Raw genomic sequence first — 24,837 nt, 5'->3', positions numbered from 1 at the left:
TTCTTCACAAATCTGTGTTTAATTGGATACTTAAATTATTTTAGTATGCAATGAAATCACATGTAATATTCAAAAAGTATTTCAGGATGATATTCTTATCCTCTTTTTAAAAAGTACAATGTTTAGAGCTTGTTTTTAAAGACTTTAATTTCTTACATCAACATCTTTTCCAATAGATTACTTTATCTTTAAAATACAGACCAGGATATATAGTGCAGGAAAAACAGTATTTTTCATCACCTCTGTTCCCTTCATTACTGTCAAAATCTTTAATATCATATTCCCTCAGAAAATATCTGGGTATTATTATAAAATAAGTTCTCAAACTCTGGTAAAAGTATCCTTAGCCTATACTTCAAAATGGAGAAATAATCCAGCCTTTAACTAATTTTCCAGGAATTTACTTTTCTAACATTAGACATTAAAAGCACATAAAAAAAAATTTGATCAAACCCAGGGTGATGATAAAAACCATTAATCCTGATCATATATGCCAGATCTCTTGGTATATGACATACTCGTTACCCATCCTGAGTAATATGTCTTGTCTTTTCTCCACCTTGTACTCCAAAGTCAGGCTGAAATTACCCTAGGAGATCCATGGGCTTGAAAGGCTCCAGAAGGGCCAGGTGGGGCTGAGCCTGAGATATAAGAATTATTAGTGTGATCCTGGTATTATGAACCACAAGTGACCCAGCGTCATCCCAAATCTCCAGAAGTCCTCCCAACTGAGAGATCTCTCTTTTGAGCCATATCACCTTGTGATCTCCCTTTCTCTTTTTCTCTTTCTTTATCTTTCTTTCCCTACAACTGCCTTTCCTATATTGTACACTTATATTGTATCTCTCTCTCTTTCTCTTTCTCTGTATAGATAATATCTCTGTATCTACAGTGTCTATATCTATATGGATGTGTTGTGGTTTTTTTTATCAGACTATCCTCAAAGAAAAGGATATTTGTCATCATAGAACAGTCATTTATATTAATCAAAATAAACATAAGTGAAGGGCTTTGAATAATAACTTCAATGACTTTTTAAAAAAAGAATTTCTTAACATGGGTAATAAAGTGAGGAGTCCTGGGTTTGAGTCCTTAGTTCTGCTACTTACTAGATGTGAGGCTTTAGAAAGTCTCGTAAGCTCTCACAGATTGTTTCTTCATTTTTAAAATGCACAGGATAATCACAATTAGGCTACCAACCAACAAGATTATTTCTAGATTCAAGCTCGTTAATGAACACATAGATTACTCTATAAACTCTAAATTCTTAATGTCACACATTCATAGTATCAACAATACAACTGGGTAAAGTTTGTATTTACTTCCATGCTAGGACTGAAAAAGGTGAATGGTTCGTTTCCTCACACTACCTTTGCATTCCTTGTTCCTCCAGACACAGCGAAACTCGGTTTCTGCAGAATTTGATTTTATTTGAGTTACTAGGGAACAAAGCAATTAGACAATGAATAATAGCTCAAGATAGGCTAAAGCTGAAGATTTCTGCAAAGGAATGAAGAGGAAACGTTTTGATCCTGAGCAGGTGTTCTCCCTAGATTGCTTAACCTGAGGTTGATTGACTTTTGGAAACAAGACTTGTTCCCAGGTGGGTAAGCCTTGGGACCATAGGTTTTTCAGGATTTTTAAGGTCACATGGAACGGGAGGGGGTTAGGGAAATTTCCCAAGCATTTACGGGACCTGGGGGAATCTCATGTTGAAGAAGGTAGTTACTGCACGCACGCAAGCCCGTTTCCTGATGCAGGCGGTGGACAGCTCCCGTCTGAGCCTGCAAGTCTGCAGGGAGCTGCCGATGGCGGAGGGGCGCCCGGAGTCCTCCGGGAGACCGGCTTGGGGAGCGGCCGCAGGGCACGCCGGGAAAAGCGCGGGGCATGCTGGGAAGGCAACCCGGGAAGGGTGGGACCCTGGGGCCTGGTGAGGAGCTAAGTGGCCAAGTAGAGGTGCGTTTAGTTATCTCAGAAGTCCGTTGCCCTCGTGGTGTCCATTCCTTAACTGTTCTCCCAAGACAAGACAGCCTGAGTTGTTTACAGCCAGCAGCTCTTCCCGTCTGAGAGCAGTGTCTCCCGTTGGGTTTCCCCAGTGCCTCACCTTGGTCCAGATGTCGGAAGGGGACCGTTTCCTGTCACCTCTTCGCACTGTTCTAGGTGTTAACAAACCCCCAGCTCTGCCCCTACTGACTTTCCTCATCCTACTCTTTTAATTCTTTTCTGCCTGGCCTCTAATTTTACAATACTATGGGGAGAAATGACTCTGAAGTTTTACTTAAGCCTGAAATGTATAAGACAAGCCTTCAAAAGTTTCCAAAATCATAAATACTTGTAAGTTTTTCCAGCTTAGGAAATTCTTCTTATGCTTACATTAATTTGGGACAGGGCCCCAGCTCTATGTGAGTGGACTGTTTATGACATCCTATTAAATAGAATTCTATCTACCTGACTGCCATATGCAAACAGACAGGAACATAGCTTCTGTGTGATTTTGTACACAACAAAAGATTTACACTTCTTTTTATTTTTGAGACAGAGTTTCGCTCTTGTTGTCCGGGCTGGATGGAGTGCAGTGGCGCGATCTCTGATCACCGAAACCTCCGCCTCCCGGGTTGAAGCAATTCTCCTGCCTCAGCCTTCTGAGTAGCTGGGATTACAGGCATGCGCCACCACGCCCAGCTAATTTTGTATTTTTAGTAGAGATGGGGTTTCACCATGTTGGTCAGGCTGGTCTCGAACTCCCGACCTCAGGTGATCTGCCCACTTCGGCCTGCCAAAGTGCTGGAATTACAGGCGTGGGCCACCGTGCTCGGCCTACACTTTTTTTTCTTTTTCTTTTTGGTATGGCTGCGGCTGAGATTTTACAATGCCCTGGATAGCTTCTTGGTCTGATTTCATGTAAGAGTTTTTCCTAAATGATAAGTGGAAGAATATCCAAAATCCCAGGTGAAATTGTCATTACTGTATGTTTCACATGTAACCTAGTCTACTTACTTCAAAAGTTACAGCAGTTGGGCCCATCTATGCAGGTTGACTATTGCAGTCAAGTTAGACAGCTTCCAAATTCTGCTGTTTTCTAAAGACTTGATTTAAAATATGCTGTTCGGGCCGGGCGCGGTGGCTCAAGCCTGTAATCCCAGCACTTTGGGAGGCCGAGACGGGCGGATCACGAGGTCAGGAGATCGAGACCATCCTGGCTGACACAGTGAAACCCCGTCTCTACTAAAAAATACAAAAAAACTAGCCGGGCGAGGTGGCGGGCGCCTGTAGTCCCAGCTACTCGGGAGGCTGAGGCAGGAGAATGGCGTGAACCCGGGAGGCGGAGCTTGCAGTGAGCCAAGATCACGCCACTGCACTCCAGCCTGGGCGGCAGAGCGAGACTCTGTCTCAAAAAAAAAAAAAAAATAATAATAATAATAAAATAAAATATGCTGTTCATGTATTTCAATACATATTTGTAAAATTTTATTGCTCTCCCTTTCCTCTTAGTGCTTTGTGAGTCTCTCCTTGGAAGGACTGTCTTTAAATTGAAGCAATTAGAGTTACTTTATGAGATTTACCCAAATATAAGAGCTGAAGAGAATAATTCAAATTGATCAGAAGAAAATACTCAATTACTGAAAAATATCAATTACATCAATAGGTAAGTTATGGATTATATCTAATATCCAGTTTTGAGCTAATAAAGTATAATACACTTCTATAATTATCACCTTTTAAAAATTCACCACTCATGTCAATTTAAGACAAACATTCTTTAAATGAAATTGAAACTCTTACTTTGGGATCACCATTTCATAGATACAGACATCTGTGTATAGATTACTTCAATGTTAAGTTTTACTGCAAATTATAAAATTTTTCTTTTTTTAACCTATGTATTATGTTTCTTCTTTGCAATATAACTTATTTCTATACTTCTTATTGATGTATTTCGAATACACAATAGAAATGATATTTTTATTTTTAAAAGTTTCAAATAGGCCAGGAGCAGTAGCTCACACCTGTAATCCCAGCACTTAGGGAGGCCGAGGCAGGCAGATCATGAGGTCAGGAGTTCGAGACCAGCCTGGCCAACATAGTGAAACCATGTCTCTACTAAAAGTACAAAAATTAGCTGGGCATGGTGGCGCACCTGTAGTCCCAGCTACTTGGGAGACTGAAGCAGGAGAATTGCTTGAACCCAGGAGGAGAGGTTGCACTGAGCCAAGATCACACCACTGCACTCCAGCCTGGGCAACAGAACAAGACTTCGTCTAAAAAAAAAAAGTTTCAAATAAACACAAAAATGTGCAATATAAAACACAATCACCTTCCACAATAATTTCTCCTCCTTCTCCCTTTCTCCCCCAAGAAATAACTGCCTTTGGCTGCTTGATGCTTTACCCTCCATATTATTTTCTATACATATTATTCTATACATATTCTATACCTGTATTACTTTTAGAATAAAGTTATATCTTAAAAATTACTCTGCCATTTTATTTTTTCAGTAAATCAATCTTAGATGTCTGTGCCAATATTTGTATACTTAAATCGTTTTAAAAGCCTATATGGTATTCTATTGTATGGCTGTACCATAATGTATTTGACCCACGCCCTACTAATGTATATATAAGTTGTGCCTATTCTTTCCTTACATGAGCTTCTTGAAGTGTGTGTGTGTGTGTGTGTGTGTGTGTGTGTGTGTTTCCTTTACATTGGACCTTTCACCCTCTGGCAAAATAAAAAAATTGGTGTTTTCTAGACCTAGGGCCACTTTCTTGCTTATTCTTTTTCATTTAGTCTGTTTTCCATTTTTCAACTTCTAAGTCTTGTTCTTTCTCCTCTTTTCATTCTCCTATTTTTTTCCCATTAAGCACAAAGGTCCTCTTCACACAATATCTCTGCCCTCTGGTACCGATACGCTCTCCCAATACTTTCCAACCCCAGCGGTGAAGAGAAAGGAGGACTGAGTATTCAGTTTTTGATAAGAAACAAGAGGCCGCTACTGGCAGGGAGCCTTGTCAAGATCTCCCTCATTCCGAGCACTCCATTCCCACATGAACAACAATAAATGGAGATTTCACCCGCCCACCCCACATTGTTCAAGTTGTCCTTTGCCCTTTCCGTCAAAACTTGGCACCCAAGAGACAGCAGAACATGTTCTGAATTCAACCCTGGGGAGCCACCGATCAATATCACTTGACTCTTCTTACCCATTAGTTGTTCTCTTTCTATGCCCGATGTCGAGTGATGCCTAAGCTATTCTTTGTCATGGCCCTTCTCAGTTGGCCCAGTTAACCCCTATAGGGTGGGATGGCTAGCTACATCCCCTAGGCAGAGCACCATGGACAGAGGAAAAGAGCGTGGACAAAGTACTAAAGCTGAGTCCTGGGACATGGGTTATCTTACTGCCTCAGGTGTAGGCTCAAGGGATGTGGACAATTTAGTGTATTTTACCTCTTTATGATCTGAGTTGCCAAATACCAAGAATATTAACTATCTACTTAACTCACAAAATACTATAAGAATATGGTAATTTGTAAAGCACTTCAAAAATAGGATTCCAAAAGAACAGACTATATTATTTATATGTCTTTTCTCCCTTTTTAGTGTATATATTTTATCTGACTTCCTTTTTTTATATTTACAACTCTTTTGTGAAGCACAGACAGTATATTCATAATTATTTCTAATGAGAAACTTTTTTCAGGAGAGTTTTTTTAGGGGATATTTTCAGAGAGGGAGAAAGACATGCCTATTGTCATTTTTTCACCCTATTTTTTAAAAATATTGCTTAAATTTCTTTTATATCTGAAACATTTATTGGAATGTTTTTATGATTATTGAGGCCTTAATTATAAGCAGCAGCAATCAGATAAGCATAAAAACTTTATAAGAAGTCTAAATTCCTGCCTCATAGTAAGAAAATTAGATACTTAGATATCAGTGTATTAAATATTTGATGCTAAGTGCCAATTACCTTTAATAATCAAATAGTGGATTGTGGGAGGATCAGAGCAGATATAAACATGACACAAACTTCTCAGGATAAGGGTGTTTTAATGTTTTTCAGGTTTAAAAATAAGAAACATTTTGGAAGCTTAAATGGGACAAAATTTCAGAAAATTGTGGATTTCACCTCCTGTTATAGTTTATGATAAAAGGAAAGGCTGCAAAATTCTATTTTAACTGTCATTTCTTAAAAGACTTGAAAGTCTTTTAACTATCTTTTAAATATTCTTTTGCAATTAAAAAAAAAAAAAAAAAAAGCATTGGCCTTTGTGTAAGTGTTCCTTTTTCCCTTGGTTGAAAGCAGCCGATTTCTAAGCACATATAGCTATCACTTTCTTTCTAATTTACTTCTTCCTTCCACAATGCAGTTGAATACCATCTCAATGCATTCTAAAACTAACTTATTGTTTTGGTGCTTGATTTTTAAAGAAGGGGGAAAACACAGATTTGTCTTTTTATTAATAAGTGCATAACTTCTAATAGGTTATGCTCAGTCTTTAATTCATTTCAGTCTGACTAGTCAAGATCATCTGGATTTTCATATGCAACATGTAACTGTAAAAAGGAAAATTCACAGAGTTAGAATTCAGCAGAAGTATACAATAGCGGACACTATATTGCTGATGAAAGCAGTTATAACTTAATGATCTCACTGAGCATATGATGTTTGCTGTGCAAGTGACATCCACTCAGGGCATCAAGTAGAAGGAAGGGCCTTAGTAGAATGTGTGACTACTAATATGAGACTGCCAAAGTCCCAAACTTGCAGCTTCAGTAAACTACAGGAATTTCACGTCTGCTAAGTTGGAAAACAACATGCATTAAAGGTTTCAAAAGAGAGTTGGGCATTAATTGTGTTAATCACCAGGATAAGATTCCAAATAATTACATGACTTTCATGAGGAGATCTGACATAAGTGGTAGCAAGAAAAGTATTGATTACATGTGAAATTTAGATCAAGCCTTAGCATAAAGTTTGAGGAAGTCACTCTCAATATTCTTTAACAAAAGAAGGATCTCGTGAAATTCCGGCAGAGCATGTAATAAGCTGAATGTCCTGTTAACTGGTTAGATTATCTGAAGCAGTTCTGCTTCTGAATGTGTTTAAATTGATTCAATTTGGCTTGGCTACACTAACCCTCATAAAGTTATCCAGCCTATCTAGGGGATTAGGAACTGGAGGCATGAACCAAAATAAGTTCCAGACCTAATCTTTGTCCGCCATCCCCTCTCCTCAGCCTCTACTCCCTCTACAACCTGCCAAAATCAACATTCGGTATATCTAAAATCAAATGTCCATGATTTGATTTGTACATGTCCTGAACAGATACAGAATATTAATGAAGAACACCAACTTTGGAGTTAGACCTAGCTTGGAATCACAGCGTAGCCACCTCTTTGTGTGATATTCATCCAGGTATTTAATTTCTCTGAACTCACTGTCCTTATCTGAGTATCTGAATATGAAGACAAAAATATCTACTTCACAGAGTTTCCAAGAGGATTAATTTATTTTAGCACAGTGCCTAAAATGTAGCAGCCAAACAATGTAGTAGCCAAAATTGTACTATTTGGTTGCTTTAATGGTTTTAATTTTTTTTTAAATTTTAGTATGATTATTTTGAGACAGAGTTTCACTCTGTCGCCCAGGCTGGAGTGCAATGGTGCAATCTTGGCTCACTGCAACCTCCGCCTCCCGGGCTCAAGTGATTCTTCTACCTTAGCCTCCCGAGTAGCTGGGATTACAGGCATGTGCCACCGTGCCCAGCTAACTTTTGTATTTTTAGTAGAGGTGGGGTTTCACCATGTTGCCCAGGCTGGTCTTGAACTCCTGACCTCAGGTGATCCACCCATCTCAGCCTCTCAAAGTGCTGGGATTACATGCGTGAGCTACCACACCCAGCCAGCTTTAACGGTTTTTGTGTCTACTATGTAAAGAAAAAATAGAGCAGGAAGTAAAATTAATACCTATTTCTTGTAAAGCGTCTGCCTTTCCCACCGAAGAAGGACTTAGTTGATGATCTGTGAGAAACTGTGTAATATTACTATTAACACTGCTTAATTTTAGGAGAAAGACTTTGTAAGTGGGCACTCCCTGAAATTCATCAGTTTCCTGTTAGATAACTTTTGTAGAATTTTTGGATGGCAACGAAATAGCTATAAATGTATTCGGAGTTCACAGCACCATTTAAAAATGTAGTTTTCTTCAGTTTCATCAAAATTAAATCTGCTTTTCAAAAGATACCATTAAGAGATTTTAAAAAGCAAGCTACAAACATACATATCTGGAAAAGGATATATCCAAAAAATATAAAGAACTCCTACAAATCAATGAGAAGACAGACAACCCAGTTGAAAATAGACAAAGAATCTCATCAGATTCACAAAAGAAGATGTATGGTTGCCAGTAAACTCATAAAAAGTCACCAGGGAATGCAAATTAAAACCACAATAAGTAATTACTGTATACACCCATGAAAATGGCTAAAGTTGGAAAGCCTGAGGTGCTAGAAAGGCTGTGAAGCAATTGGATTCTCATACTTTACTGGCAGGAATGTAAAATGTTAAAACCACGATAGAAACAGTTTGGCAGTTTCTTATAAATTAAACATATGATTACCATCCAACCCAACAATTCCACTCCAAGCGATTTACCCAAAATAAATGAAAACATATGTCTACACAAACAGATATATGTGAATGTTTATAGCAGCTTTGTCCAAAGTAGCCTAAAACTGGAAACAGCCCAAATGTTGAACAGGTGAATATATAGACACATTGCGGCACATACATAGGAGATGAACTACTACCTAGCACTAACACACGGCTGGCACACTATGCATGAATCCCAAAAACATGCTGCCTGAAGGAAGCCAGACAGCAAATCATGCACATTGTATGATTCCATTTATACATGAAATTCTAAAAAGGGGAAACCAGCCAGGGGGCAGAGAGGAACTGACCACAAAGGAACAAGAGGGACTTACTGGGGTGCTGGGAATGTCCTTTCTCTTGATTGTGGTGGTGGTTACACAGATGTATACATTTTTTCAAAACTCATTAAACTGTACACTTTTTCTTCTCTTTTTTTTTTTTTTTTTTGATGGAGCGTCACTCTGTTGCCTAAGCTGGAGTGCAGTGGAGCAATCTTGGCTCACTGCAACCTCCACTTCTGGGTTCAAGCGATTCTCCCACCTCAGCCTCCAAGTAGATGGAACTACAGCCACGTGCCACCACGCCCAGCTAATTTTTGTATTTTTAGTAGAGATGTGGTTTCACCATGTTGGCCAGGCTGGTCTCGAACTCCTGATCTCAGGTAATCTGCCTGCCTCATCCTCCCAAAGTGCTGGATTACAGGCATGAGCCATGGCACCCAGCCTGAACTGTACACTTAAAATGGCTACATATAGGCTGTATGTATACATGTGTAATAAAGAATTTAAATTTATACCCGAAGAGGTCCGGCCTTTGCCCTCAGCTTCTGGGTGGTAACGTCTAAGCCCTTGGATGTCATAAGAGATAGGAGTGACTTTGTTTACCTGGGGCCTTGGATTATGCTAGTAGTCTAACAATGTCATGTAAGGTTGGATCTAGCCATGCCAGATAGTATTTAGGGTGGAGCTGACCCCGTCAGAAAGATCAACAATGGGATGTAGCGCAGGGGTTTGAGTCACACAGTATCAGCTTGCCAGAGACTGAGATGAGCCGTACAGGCCATCAATCACACCTGCATAATGGAGCCCCATGAAAACTTCCCTACTCGGCAATATTCCATGCATATTGTTACAGACACATACTGAGAAAATAACATCTAAGGCTCCATGGGAGAGAACAACAGAAGCTCTATGTTGGGTGCTTTTCCTGGATTCTGCTCTTTGTGCTTCTTCCCTTGGCTGATTTTAATCTGTAACCTTTCCCTATAATAAACCACAGCTGTGAGTATCCCAGTTCTTAGCAAGCTCTGTGAGTCCCTCTAGTGAATAACTGAACTCAAGGGTGGTTTTGGGACCAATCCCCCGAACCTGCGACTGGTGTCAGGAGTGCAGTGGGTCTTATAGAGGGCCGTGTTCCCTCTAACTTTGCAATTGCCTAAATCCCCAAGGAGATGGTTCTAAACTTCAGCAGTATGATATCTCAATAAAGATTATCTTTAAAGTACGGTCATTTGTTTCTCATAGTACACAATAATATGTGTGTACATGTGTGTGTGCATGTGCGTGTGTGTAAATATACATATATACCTCCAATGGACCGCTGTGCTTTTAATGCTAGGAAAGAAAGAATCTCTCAAATAGGCAATTTTGAAGCCATCTTGATATTCTATACTCTAAAGTTTAAATGTATAAATTGTTCTTTATAAACTTAGAAAAGGCTAGGCCCGGTGGCTCACACCTGTAATCCCAACACTTTGGGAGGCCAAAGCAGGTGGATCACCTGAAGTCAGGAGTTCGAGACCAGCCCGGCCAACATGGTGAAACCCCATCTCTACTAAAAATACAACAAAATTAGCTGGGCATGGTGGCGGGCGCCTATAAGCCCAGCTACCCAGGAGGCTGAGGCAGGAGAATCGCTTGAATCTGGGAGGCAGAAGTTGCTGTGAGCCGAGATCGCGCCATTGCGCTCCAGCCTGGGTAACAAGAGCAAGACTCTCATCTGAAAGAAAAAAACAAAAAAAAAGAACCTTGAAAAACTTATGAAAGAATGGGCATCAACTAATTAGCAGATGTTATTTAGGCAAAGTGGGATGAGATCAGCAAAACAGGGGCTGCTATTTATTATTCTCCGTAGATATTTAGGTGGTATAATTAGGGGTCGTTTTGGTCTTTTTTGTGTTTTTCAGGATTTCTCTAATTAATGAAAACATATACTGGGAAAATGTAGACCTTTTAAATTTTATTCCTCGAATTTCTCCTTTCGAATAAGAAAACTGTATAAACACAGAAGAGAAGGAAGTACTCTGAAGTTTTCAGCAAATGTAATTACAAGAGTCTAGTCATCTTACTGTAGCTCTCTCTGTAGCCAATTGTGTGATTCCTTCCTTCCTTTTTATTGTCTTTTCCTTTCCACAAACGTTTATTGAGGACTTGCTAGGTTTCAGGCTCTCAGCTGTGTCACTTTGGGAACAGAGTAGTTTAGCAGTAGCCCTGTCCTCTACCTAACAGATGCCGGCACCCTGCCCCCAGCGTGACAGCCAGAAATGTCTCCAAACATGGCCAAATGTGCCCTGTGGGCAAAATCTCCCCCAGGTGAGAACCACTGTTTTAAGAAAACAAATTTCTAGATCATCAGCTCATATACATATTCTTTCCTAAAATCAACCTGCGCCCATTATGTTAAAATTAACAAGCTTTGGGAGGCTGAGGCAGGAGAATGGCGTAAACCTGGGAGGCGGAGCTTGCAGTGAGCTGAGATCCGGCCACTGCACCCCAGCCTGGGCGGCAGAGCAAGACTCCGTCTCAAAAAAAAAAAAAAAAAAAAAAAAAAAAATTAACAAGCTTTCATTAGGCTGGATTTCCTCTTCCTGTCTCTTCTTTCACAAGCACCCTTCTCCGACTTTACAAAAGGCCCCCTCTCTTCCCATCCAGAATCTTCCTGCAGTGCACTGCCTGGGAGTGTAAGAATCCTGGGCCCCAAACAATAAAACTTCTAACCCCCTAAGCTGACTCATTCAGGAATGCATTTCCGATTAATTTCACTTTTTGTTATAACTATTTATCAAAAGTAATATGTTTATGGTGTTGGATACTGTATATTAGTAAAATTCTGACATTCAGCACCTTTTGGTCACGAGAAATAAAAAATAAAATATCTCTATATATACTCTTGTTGCAGAGAAGTACACTAGGATGATCACAGCTTTTTAATTATAAAATATTTTATATTAGTATAAAATTCTGTAGAGATAAAACAGAAAATGAGATTCAAGGAAAAAAGGAGTAATATAAAGCATCCAACTATGAAAAATGAGCTTGTTTCAGAATTTTTAAAAACAGATGATGGTGGTTATCAGACCCCTATCATGTTTGATGTATGTAAAGATTGATATAACCATTTTATTTTAAAGTTTCTACAGTATGCCAAAAGTTATATCTCCTTGGTTATTTAAATTTTTGTTGAAATATATGTAAACTTAAAAGTTTGTGGGTGATGCACATGTTTTCAAAATGATTTTAGGGGTACATGAGTAAAAGGTTTAAAGGTTGCTCACAATAGCTGTAAACTATTAATACATTTGGCAATCAGTTAAAAAAAAAAAAAAAAAAAATGCAATGCTCAATCTAAACCAAGGACACTCTGCCACCTGGTGGCTTAGAGATTTTCACAGTCACCAGGCAGGAATCAAAAGCTCTCGCTCCAACCATATATGATAATGATAATGAACTGATTCATAATGTAGAGAATCAGAGATAATTTGATTGTAAGAGATATTCATACAGAGAAGGAAATAAAATGATGAATTTTTAATATTATAATTTCAAATTCAGGAAATTACCATTGGTAGTTTTTTACTGGGTAGGTTAATACCTAAAATCGCTCACCTAATTTCAGCCTAGGCTGCTCTTGAACTCCTGGGCTCAAACGATCCTCCCACGTTGGCCTCCCAAAGTGCTGGATTACAAGCATGAACCACCATGCCCAGTCTCAGAAATTTTTTAAATGATAGCTCATGCAGTTTTCTTTTATAAAGGTAAGTAAAACAAACAAAGAAAAAATATTTAGCATTTTGTTGTGAAGAGGCAGAATAAAATTTATTTCACTTAAGGGCACTGTAGAAAAGTGAAATCACCAAAGATTCCATTATTTATATAGTACTTTATTGAAAAGTAACGTATATGTAAATTCATATTACCTGCTTTCAAGAATTTACATGTATGTTATTTTTGAAATCCCTATTGACTAATGATGTGTTCTTTTAATTTGTTAGTCTTTCTGTCAAACACACACACACACAAAAGAAAAGGAAAAGAAAAATGGACCTTGTCATGGTAAATCCAGGTGCTGTATTTCTAACTTCCTGAAAATTATTCAACAGTTCCCTCAAATTATACACAAAAAATAGATTTTTTAAATGGTCCCATTTCTAGCATAAGTGAGTCAATGTATATGAGCATTTTTCAACTGTACTGTATAGACAACTTGGAATAGGCAGAAGAAAAATATCTTCTCAAGATGCAGCTTCACAACCTTCAGAGTTATTGATAATGTACAAACCAAACTACAGATAATTTCAGAACTCTCCATCACTTTAATAGAAGTGCCAATTAAAGTATATTTCTATCATATCTCTATCAAAATATTTCTAATTTAATAAACACTTAAAATAATGATTGGTTTTGTAATTCCCTTGAGAATGAAGTAACCAGTATAGAAACAGACATAAAAATAGAACATTCGCCTTGATCAAACGCCTCCTGGAAAGTGGCAAGAATTAGAGAAAATTGTATTGAAACAAATTTGCCAATTTGACTTCAATTGCAGTTAAGGTAGAGGTGGGGCTGATTCTTCTTTCATTACAAAACCTATTTTAAAATGTAACATTAAATAATATGACTTAATGTCTCTGGGTGAAGACAGCATCTTATAACGTCAGGAATCCAGTCTCAGCTTTTTCCTCTTTTTTAATTTACGACTTCATGTATTTAAATTATTTGCTTTACCTTGATTAATTTTCCCATTGTTTGGACTTCTAAATGAAAACAAGAACTCTTCTAGAATTCGGAGGGTTTTTTGTTTATTTGCATTATGGGTGATACTTAAAAGAAAAAACTCAATATTTATTTAAATATCATAATAAAGTGTGTGTGTGTGTGTGTGCGTGCGTGTGTGTGCGTGTGTGTGTGTATGACAACCTTAGTCCAAAGCTGGGCTAATGTTGATATTATATTAATATCAGCATTAATGGCATTAAGAAAGTAAGCCAAACCAGAGAAGGTGTCATGTCTTTTTTTCTTTTTCCCTCCTTTTAAGTCTGCTACCATACTTTGAGTTGAGTTGGTACTCAGTAAATAAATTAATTGAATAAAATGAATAAATAAGATGATGCCCAAACAAGCTGGGGAAATCATTAGATCTCAATGTGGTTTCCCTTGGTTAATTTTTTTTTTTTTTTTTTTTTTTTTTTTTTTTTTGAGACGGAGTCTCGCTGTGTCACCCAGGCTGGAGTGAGTGGCGCGATCTCGGCTCACTGCAAGCTCCGCCTCCCGGGTTCACGCCATTCTCCCGCCTCAGCCTCCCGAGTAGCTGGGACTACAGGCGCCGCCACCACGCCCGGCTAGTTTTTCGTATTTTTAGTAGAGACGGGGTTTCACCGTGTTAGCCAGGATGGTCTCGATCTCCTGACCTCGTGATCCACCCGCCTCGGCCTCCCAAAGTGCTGGGATTACAGGCTTGAGCCACCGCGCCCGGCCCCCTTGGTTAATATTAACATTATCCAACATAATTTTACATACAGCTTCCTCTGAGTTGTTTTGGGTTTTAGTTATTTTGATTAGTATTTGGTTTAGTCAGTTAAAAATGATAGTTTACAATTTAGCAAAAATAAACTACTTTTTAAAGGTAGTAATATATAGGTCCAATTCAGAGCTTACATGCTAATAGCCTATGGATGGCACCTGGCCTGAAGATGTGTTAAATATTAGCATTTTAAATAAGGAAATTTCATATAAAATCTGTATTTCTAGCTCTCTGTAAAAATCAGCAGATATGTGAATATCTGTAATTCCCAGTAGCAGCAACTGGTAGGGCTGATGCCATTACTCTCTTCAGATGAGGCATATTTGCCACAATCCCCACTACTCTTTATTATTTCCCCATAATTAAGGTCAAATATTGGATGCAACTTACTAGTCACGTGGTAGTTGAAAAATATTTCCTAGTTACTATGTTTCTATCAAAAGAGATTAAATGAGACACATGGTTCTAGAACAATGGAGGAAAGACTATTTCTTTCAGGAAGCTAAGAAAATTGCTGCATGTTTAAATCTTTGAACTACAGCCTGCTTCAATCATTTACATTACTTGCCTGGCTCAGGTAGAAATTTGAAGTGTGACCCCCTGGGATAGCTAACAAGAGGAGCTTGGTCATTTAATAGCACATAATTCCAGTTAAGCATGAATACGTGTGTGTAAACATGAACATAACCAGGCCTTTAAGGCATAGCTCAGCTCTAAATGGGGCTAACACTACAAAAACATACTTGCAAAAATATTCAAGCAAATTTTGAAGAGTAGTAAAGATGCCTAGCCCTGCCAGAGTGTACAACACAAGCGTCACACTGCACAGGACTCGACACTGCAGAAAGTCCAGAAATAGACTCGAGTATACATAGAATTTAGTATATGATTAAGTCAGCATTGTCAAATGAACAAAGTAAAATACAAAAAAGTGTATATTACCACGTATCCATAGTGTATGCTGCCATATAGAGGAGATAATATTTTTAAATTGTTAGTGGATTCTTCTATTTTCCTTTTCTGAGCACAAGCCTAGAGCTCTTAAAGCATAGCCCTGCCCGGGGAAAGAGCAGGGTCTGTTTCAGGCGGCGGATGCCGCTGTTTCTTACACCACAGCCATCTACACCCCCTTCCTCCACGGCAGCCGATCCGCTTCCCACAGCAGAGGCTGTGGAAACACCTGGCACCCTCCTTCCCAGTGTTCCTTCCAACTCCGGGCATGTGGCAAGGTTAGGGATGACGTGAAATAGAGGAGTCTGCTGGGACAGCTTCTGGAAAGGTTTTCACTGCTAAGAAGAGGAGAGACCTGAGGAGGTGTCTGTCCACCCCGAAGGCGCCCCGTGCCCCTGCCTGCTGAGGACGCTGCCTGCTGAAGGGATGCCTGGAGCAGCTGCAGCTTCCCCCAGGCCCGGGGGCGAGCCTGACCGTGAGAACCTGGCGTGCTGAGGATGGTGGAGCACAGGGCAGCTGGAGGCTGGGTGCTTGGTGGCCTTCTGGAGTTGCCAAACCAACCCTGGAGCCTGGAGCCCCAGCACTGTTGTCATTTGAGATGATCAGTGTCTTCATTGTTTAAGACACTTTTACCTGGATGTTGTCACTTGCAGCCAAGCATCACTAGACTTACACATTGTGGAAGGAATGCCTGCAGAAGAACTGAAGCAATTTTCAATCACTGATATCTGAAAATAGAGCTTTACTGAGAAAAAAGTAAAGATTCAGACTCCTTTATCTGCCCCTTGAGTGTACGAGCCCCCAAGCCTCAGGACTCATACACACTGGATTCTCTCACACAGTGAAGAAAATAACACTGTAGTCAGTGACAAGGCCATACTTTGTTTTGTTTTTCAATATGTGGCATCCAGGAGGGATGGTGAAGAAAGGTAAGTGCAAGCAACAGTAAGGGCAGAGAGAGAAGTTGCACCCTCCCAAAGCCCTCTGCCTGGGGCTCCGGGGAGGACTGCCTCGGGAGGTATCCCATTCCAACCCAGCACAGCCAGTGTGAGACACGCTGTAGTTGTGCACTGTGATCAAGAGGAAGAAAGACCCACGCTCGCTTTCCCGAGCTGCTCTTGGGTTCCTATGCTGACTGGCCCTGGCTGGGAAGCTGAGCAGAGGCAGCTGCCGTGGCCAGGGTAAACTGGCTTTGTGGAGGGCTGCAGGAAGACCACCTGAGTAGGGTTGATGGACGCTTCCCCAGACCCAGAAGCGTGGCAGGGTTGTCAGGAGTCTGGCTGAGGTCAGGGCAGCCAGGAAGGCCCACCAGGAGCATTGCCCCCACACAAGACCCCGACCTTCCACACTCAACTTCAGCACCAGGGATCTGCAGGGTCTCCTTGATGGGTAGAGAGCATTGCCCAGGGGCCGGGGGAGCCGGGGAATAGCAGACAGACACCCAGCAGACGCAAGAATGCTGGCTTCCAGGCCATACAGCTGCACCGCGTCCCTCCCTCTCCTCATTGAGAGGAGCAGGATAAAGGACAAGCTCTCTGGGAGACGGGCCCTTTCTTCCAAGACAGGCTGAAACCCCCACTAAAGCACAGCTGAAACGACCAGGCAGACTGAGGTTTAACCAAGATCAGACACTGAGTTATTATTATTATTAATTTTTTTTTTTTGAGGCAGAGTCTCACTCTGTCGCCCAGGCTGGAGTGCAGTGGCGCGATCTCTGCTCACTGCCAGCTCCGCCTCCCGGGTTCCCGCCATTCTCCTGCCTCAGCCTCCAGGCCCCCACCACCACACCCGGCTAATTTTTCTACTTTTAGTAGAGACGGGGTTTCATCATCTTAGCCAGAATGGTTTTGATCTCCTGACCTTGTGATCTGCCCACCTCGGCCTCCCAAAGTGCTGGGATTACAGGCATGAGCCACGAGTTATTATTATTTTTTGATTTTTTGCCACTAGTCTGTGGGTGGGGGTGGCTGAGAGGCGAGGTGAGGATGGAGTTAGAAGGAAGGCTAGGTTAGTCACAGACAAAAAAAGCATACATTTTATCACCACATTTAAGTCGTGAACAAAATGTATGCCTTTGTTCTACATACTGTCCACTTTTTGCAATCAGCATAGCTTCTCATGAGTGCATATTACTTTCTCAATTTAAAAAAAGCAGTAAAAGCAAATGAAAGTAAAGGTCATGAAAAGTATAAATAAATAGTGGGCAGATGACTAATAATTAAACTCTAAGAGAAACATTTTTGAAAAGCCATGGGGAACCAGCCAAGAGATGTTGTAACTTGAAAACCATACCCAGCAGGTAAAATTAAATGAGGGGCAAAGAGAAGCACATGATCCCATGTGGTCACTGAGGCTCAGGGAGGAACGCCTGGCTGCCAGACGCTGCTCTGGACAATTGCCGTGGGTGTCAGTGAACCTCCCTGTAACAACTGGTTGAGGAGAGAGGCAGTGGAGCCCCGTGGGCACACAGAGGGGCTCTGGCGCCAGCCTGCTTTGGTTTGAATCTGCGCTTGTTACTAGCTGGTGACTTTGTTAAGTTACTTAACCTTTCTTTCACTCAATTTCCTCATATGTCAATTGAGAATAATAAGGCTAATTCATTCATCATAGGGTTAACCATAAGGATTAAATGTAAAGCCCTCAAAATTGCTCTTGGCCAACAAGAAGAATTTAGATTTTACTGTTACCTCTGGGATTGACTGAGGAAAGAAAAGATGCTAAGTTTCCCACCTTCTATGCTTAGAGAACCACCATCTCCTGTCTTGGGGCCAGCCATCTCCCCTCAAAGGGGCCAGTCAGCAGAACGAGCATGGACACCTCCCCTCTCGCCCAGTCTCGTTGGGGTGGGGGTAGGGAGGGGCCAAGAAGCTGGCATGGGAAGCTGTGGCAGTCCAGCAGCAGGGCATCCAGACGTCTCATTTCCTGGCTCCGCAGCAGCTTGGCCATGGGGCTGACCCGCAAGAGTAGGGAGAAGCGGGGGGGGGGGGGGGGGGGGGGGAGGGGGGCGGGGGGAGGGGAAGGAGGTGGTTAGGGGAAGGAGGTGGCACCTGCAGCTCCCGGCTCCGAGCAGTAGATGGTCTTGCCCATGCCTCCACACCCCACACCTGGGAGCTCCGGAAAGCAGAGAAAGTTGGGGAGGCATAATCTCCTTGTGCTGTAATGCATATGCTACATTACTGGAAAAACTCAAGTGAAATCTGTAAATGCGCTATTAATACACCAGGCTAAAAGTGCACTCGGTCTCTGAGGAGTTTACAGTTTAGAAACAATTATAATAGGGTATGGAATGGGTGCTGAGAGAGAGTCAGGGAGGAGAGGAGGCATCTAAGTCAGATGGAAGAATGCAAGCAGGCCCTCTGAGGAGGTGGCACTTAAACTGCACTTAAAGGACGAGCGTGAGCGAATGAGAAAAAAGGGAGGAGCATTTCAAGAACAGCACGTGAAGAGAACTGGAGGTAAGAAACGGCGCAGTGCATCGTAGAGCTTTCACGTGTTTGGGAGAGGCTGAGATGGAGGCTGGATGTGCGGGGGTGAAGGGAGGTGAGGCTGGAGAGGAATGCCATACCCAGCGAATGCAAGATCTGGCATGCACGCCAAAGGGTTCTAATCATATTTGCAGTTTCGAAGGGTCATACAGGCTGGGTATGGTGGCTCATGCCTGTAATCCCAGCACTTTGGGAGGCCGAGGCACGTGGATCACTTGAGGTCAGGAGTTCGAGACCAACCTGGCCAACATGGTGAAACCCTGTCTCTACTAAAAATACAAAAACAGGCAGGGCGCGGTGGCTCACGCCTGTAATCCCAGCACTTTGGGAGGCCGAGGCACGTGGATCACCTGAGGTCAGGAGTTCGAGACCAGCCTGGCTAACATGGTGAAACCCCGTCTCTACTAAAAATAGAAAAAAAAATTAGCTGGGCATGGTGGCGGGCACCTGTACTCCCAGCTACTTGGGAAGCTGAGGCAGGAGAATGGCGTGAACCCAGGAGGCAGAGCTTACAGTAAGCCGAGATCGCACCACTGCACTCCAGCGTGGGTGACAAGCGAGACTCTGTCTCAAAACAAACAAACAAAAAATACAAAAACAATTAGCTGGACCTGGTGGCGCACGCCTGTAATCCCAGCTACTTGGGAGGCTGAGACAGGAGAATTGCTTGAAGCCAGGAGACAGAGGATGCAGTGAGCCGAGATCACGCCACTGCACTCCAGCCTGGGTGACAGAGTATGACTTTGTCTCAAAAAAAATAAATAAATAGAAGGGTCATACTTCCAGCAGTATTTGGGGGTCCAGCAATATGTAGGGGTGGGCAGACTAGAGGCCGAAAGGGCAGCTAAGACGCTACTGTTACAGTCCAGACAAGACAAAACAGTGTTTGATCAAAGGTAGAGATGAGGGAGATGATGAAGGAAGACAAGAGAGATGATAAAGCAATAGTTTCTATGCTACTTGGTAGCTTGTTAAGTGTGAATTGAGGGAGAATGGGGAGTCTAAGTTACTTTGTTTTCTGATTTGTACAGACACCAAGATGCAGAAGACAGAGGAAGTGGCACAGGTTTTGAATGTGGTGAATTTGAGGTGACGTTCATGGCAGATATATGTGGCTGAAACTGAAAAGAGATGTCTGAGGCTGGGCATGGTGGCTCACATCTGTAATCCTAGTGCTTTGGGAGGCCCAGGTGGGAGAATTGCTGGAGGCCAGGAGTTGGAGACCAGCCTGGGAAACATAGGGAGATCTCAACTCTACAAAAAATACAAACATAAAAAATTAACCAGGCCTGGTGTGTGCACCTGTAGTTCCAGCTACTTGGGAGGCTGAGGTGGGAGGATTGCATGATCGCAGGAGTTTGAGAGACTGCAGTGAGTTGTGCGATTGATTGTGCCACTGCACTGCAGCCTGGGTAACAGTGAGACCCTGTCTCAAAAAAAAAAAAAAAAAAGGTGGGGGCGGTGAGAGAGAGCGAGAGAGGTCTGAGCCAGATATGTGGGCATAAGAGTCATCCTCACAGAGGTAATGGAGGAGGAACGATGTGCCCGAGAGCACATCTAAAAACATATACATGAAAAGAGTAACTGGACCATACGAGCATTTAAGAAGTGGGAACCCAGACCCCACCAAGGAATCCATGAAGGAGAAGCCAGAGAGAGAAGAAAACCAGGAGATTGTATCCTAGAAGCCAAGAAGAAAAAAATGCGTGGTTTTAGGAAGGAGTGAGTGAACAGTAGAGTTTAATGTTGCAGAGAAGTCAGATAAACTAAGGATGAGGGTGGACATTTTCACTGGCAATGCAGAGTCACTGGACACCTTGGAGAGAGCAAGTTCAAGGCGAAGAAGCTCAAGCCAGTGGACTGAACAGCGAGTGAGAGGGTGGGAGGAGCAGCCTACTCTTCAGAAAGAGCTTACCAGGGCCGGGCGCGGTGGTTCACGCCTGTAATCCCAGCACTTTGGAAGGCAGAGATAGGTGGATCACTTGAGGTCAGGAGTTCGAGACCAGCCTGGCCAACATGGTTGAAACCCCGTCTCTACTAAAAATACAAAAATTAGCTGGGCGTGGTGGTGCACTCTTGTAATATCAGCTACTAAGGAGGCTGAGGCAGGAGTCATTTGAACCCAGGAGATAGAGGTCTCAGTGAGCTGAGATCATGCCACTGTACTCCAGAAAGAGCTTGCCAGAAAGGTAGCCTGTAGAAAGGAACCAGAAAAGGACGGACCCGTGAGGATGAGCTGAGATGTAGGACTGAGAAAATGAAAATATGATGAAGTAAAAAGCCATGTTTGAGGAAAACAGACTTTGAGAGGAGAAAAGCAACAAACTGAGAATCAAGAAACTTGAGTTCTGGTCCAGGTTCTGCCCATAACCAACCATGAGATTTAGGAAAAAGTCACTTCGCCTTTCTCTGCCTCAGTTTCCTCCTCTGTCAAGTGAGAGAGCTGACCTAGATCCAATTTTATTTAGCCAGAATGTTTTCTAATTCTGAGTCTACTCAAAAGAAGGGAACTGAGTTATTTATTCTGAGGTAAAAGTATTAGCATTTTGTTTAAAACATCTTAAAGCTAAAAAGCTGTCCCTTGAATTGGACCATTCTTTTGCCTGCAGAACTCTGGCACATAAGTAAACACACCAAGGTATAATTGCCAAAGTAAACTGTGTTGAAATTAATTAACTTATAGTCTAAAATTGACAGATTGAAAGTAAATACTGGCAAAGGTTCCTCACTCCTTTGGGGGAATCCATCAGAAATATTTGATAGTTAATTTGTCTCTTAGACTCTTACCATTTGTAACCCTTATTAGTAACCCCTCAGTCATTCACCTCTGCCCTCTTGCTCATCCACTTTCACTTGACTGGTTGAATTTTCACTGAGTAGGCTTGAGTGGGTTCCCACTCTATGTGTTGTCAGCAAGATCCACGTCAGCTTTTAGCTCTGGAAAGAGAGTTTAGAAAACAGGGACCTGGTGTAGTATGAAATCCACCTGGTGACCACCACACTGAGGAACATGGAACCTCTGACCACCTCCGTTACCAAAAGTTACACACAGAAAATCATTTCTGCCCAATGGAGAAGAACATTTGGGTAATTCTGAACCTACAGCCTCTGTTGAGGGACTGTGGAAAGCACTAGTCCTGTCTAACAGTATCACTTTGCTGAGTATCCAATCAACAGCAACAGTTACAGGACAGTATTTAGCAAATGTTACAGTGTGCATTCCCTTAAATTAATTTACATAAATTTAAACATATTCCTCATTTGTGTGGATATTCTGTAATAAATTGAGAGGCTTTTATAAATTGAGATACTTTTTGTTTGTTTTTGAAATGAGGTCTCACTCTGTTGCCCAGGCTGGAGTCCAGTGGTGTGATCATGGCTTACTGCAGCTTTGAACACCTGACTTCAAGTGATCTTCCCGTCTCAGCCTCCCGAGTAGCTTGGACTACAGGCACACCCCACCACACCTGGCTTGGGGTACTTTTTTGTCCAAAGGATATTATTTCTTTTCTTGCAACCCTACAGAACAAAGTATCATAATGATGTGATAATTTTTGCCTACCTTTCAAAGAATTACAATTATTTATTTGTACATATATTCACTAAGTTTCATATCAGTAACATAAGCTTATAAAGTCATACAGTAATATAAAATGTGAAGCAATCTATCATTTAATCAAAATTTCTAAAATTATTTTCACTGCATTTTAGAATATTCTAAGGGCAATGCACAATAAAACGTTTGGGAGTCTATTCTCCTTCAAATCTTAACATACAAAATGTGTATATGTTAGAAAAATTGCCAAAATGCACCGCAACCTCACATTTAGATAGGAAAGGATTCCTATCTTCCAGTCATAAACAAAACCAAAAACATCAAGCAAAAGATCCTCCCCAAGCAGGTTTTAGTCATTATTTCACATAAACCAAGGTCAATACACTATATATCATGTGCCCAGTCTCAGCTGAGGCTTGCAATTTCCTTTCCTCGTTCTGTCTGTTGGAAGAAAGAAAGATAATCCATCCATGTTGGACTACCCTGTCAAGCTAACCTAAATCACTGCGGGCTGGAAATCTCCAGAGTTTTCTCCTCATTATTCAAAACCAGTACAGATATTAAGACAAGACTGAAAATCACGCTGACAAGTAAATTAGAAAAGCAGAATAAAATTCTAAGAAAAACAGGCTGAGTGAGAGTCTTTGTCTCCCTTTTCACACCGAGCCTGCATACAATCTGGGGGCTGTCACATCCTCCTTGACCCCTTAGGGCACTGCGTGGAGCCCTGGCCTGGGAGTCAGAAGCAGGAATCTCAAGGTCCAGCGCATAACTGACTAGCCGTTTGCCCTGGGTCCCTCTCTGGACTTCCGTTTCTCATATGCAATAAAATGAAGGGGTTTTACTCCATAACTGCTATGGCCCTTTAGCTCTCAATGGCATGATTATTTCATTTTCTTTTTCACCAACTCAAGAAATACGTGTCTTAAATTTGTCTCTAAATGACAACAGGGCCCATGGTGGACTCATAATCCCTGTTTGTTGAGTTAATTAGTTTGGTCCCTGAAAACAAGAGGGTCTTCTTTGGTAGGTATTTGACAATCTGTCACTCACCGGATCTTTCTCTTTCAGGAGGAGATAATGCTGTGTAATTGTAAGCAGCTGAACTACAATATCTCTGTAACATTTTGCTGGTGACTCCAGCCCTGTGAGATCTGGGTGGCTCAAGAATCAAATTCTCCCACAAACCTGAGGAAGCCTTTTATTCTTAATGCAACAGGATGCCCCATGTCCAGAATGTCAAATCTGAACACCAATGGAATGCATTTTATAAACACAATTGAAAAAGCACAATCTTTAACAGAATTGTTGTTCTCTAGGCAGATTAATTTTGCTTCAAATACAAAATGAAATATTGGAGAACAAAATTATTTTTAAACAGCTAATACTGAGTAGAAAATAAAAGGCTGAAAAGTGCTATAATGTGTAAAAGGATTAAAATTTACTTTCATTACTTATTTATATATGAGTTGGGTTCAATTTTACTATTATTTAATCTTTATCCTTCGGCAAGTTTCTTTTCTGTCTCTGGATTTCTCATCTAGTGTCGATGAAAAGAGTCACTCTGGGCCAGGCGCGGTGGCTCACGCCTGTAATCCCAGCACTTTGAGAGGCTGAGGTGGGCGGATCACCTGAGGTCAGGAGTTCAAGACCAGCCTGGCCAACATGGTGAAACCCCCGTCTCTACTAAAGATATAAAATTTAGCCGGGCGTGGTGACAGGTGCCTGTAATCCCAGCTACTCGGGAGGATGAGGCAGGAGAATCGCTTGGACCTGGGAGGCAGAGGTTGCAGTAAGCTGAGATCGCATCACTGCACCCAGCCTGGGGAACATGAGCGAGACTTCGTCTCAAAAAAAAAAAAGTCACTCTGTAAAACTTAAAGAGGTTTATTCTGAGCCAAATATGAGTGGCCAAGGCCTGTGACACAGCCCCAGAGGTCCTGAGAACATGTGCCCAAGGTGGTTGATTGACAGCTGGATTTTATACATGTTAGCAGGACAGAAATTATAGGCAGACATCAATCAATACATGTAAGATGTACATTGGTTCAGTCCAAATAGACTGGACAGATCAAAGCAGGAGCTTCCAGGTCATAGGTGGATCCAAAGATTTTTTGATTGGCAATTGGTTAAAAAAAGTTAAATTATTATCTGAAGACCTGGAATCAATAGAAAGGAATGTCTGGGTTAAGATAAGGTGTTGTGGAGACAAAAGTTCTTATGCAGATGAAGCTTCCAGGTGGCCGACTTCTGAGAGAATAGATGGTAAATGTTTCTCATCAGACTTAAAAAGGTGCCAGACTCAGTTAATCTCTCCTGGATCAGGAAAAGACCTGAAAAGGAAAGGAGATTCTCTACAGAATGCAGATTTTCCCTGTAAGACACAGCTTT

General features: G+C 41.6%; 1 long non-coding RNA gene across 1 annotated transcript; it reads left to right on the top strand.

Moving 5' to 3' along the window:
- Window positions 1-1,883: 1,883 nt before the first annotated feature.
- On the top strand, window positions 1,884-23,834 carry LOC126955732 (uncharacterized). Its single transcript, XR_007726057.1, has 3 exons — window positions 1,884-1,956; window positions 3,493-3,646; window positions 23,518-23,834. It is a non-coding gene; the product is annotated as an uncharacterized LOC126955732 (long non-coding RNA).
- Window positions 23,835-24,837: the final 1,003 nt, after the last annotated feature.

This window comes from Macaca thibetana, chromosome 5 (genome assembly GCF_024542745.1).
Source record: "Macaca thibetana thibetana isolate TM-01 chromosome 5, ASM2454274v1, whole genome shotgun sequence".
In the NCBI taxonomy this organism is placed as follows: Eukaryota; Metazoa; Chordata; class Mammalia; order Primates; family Cercopithecidae; genus Macaca; species Macaca thibetana.
Note: the sequence above shows the minus strand (reverse complement) of the source record. Positions and strands in the feature narration are given on the sequence as shown.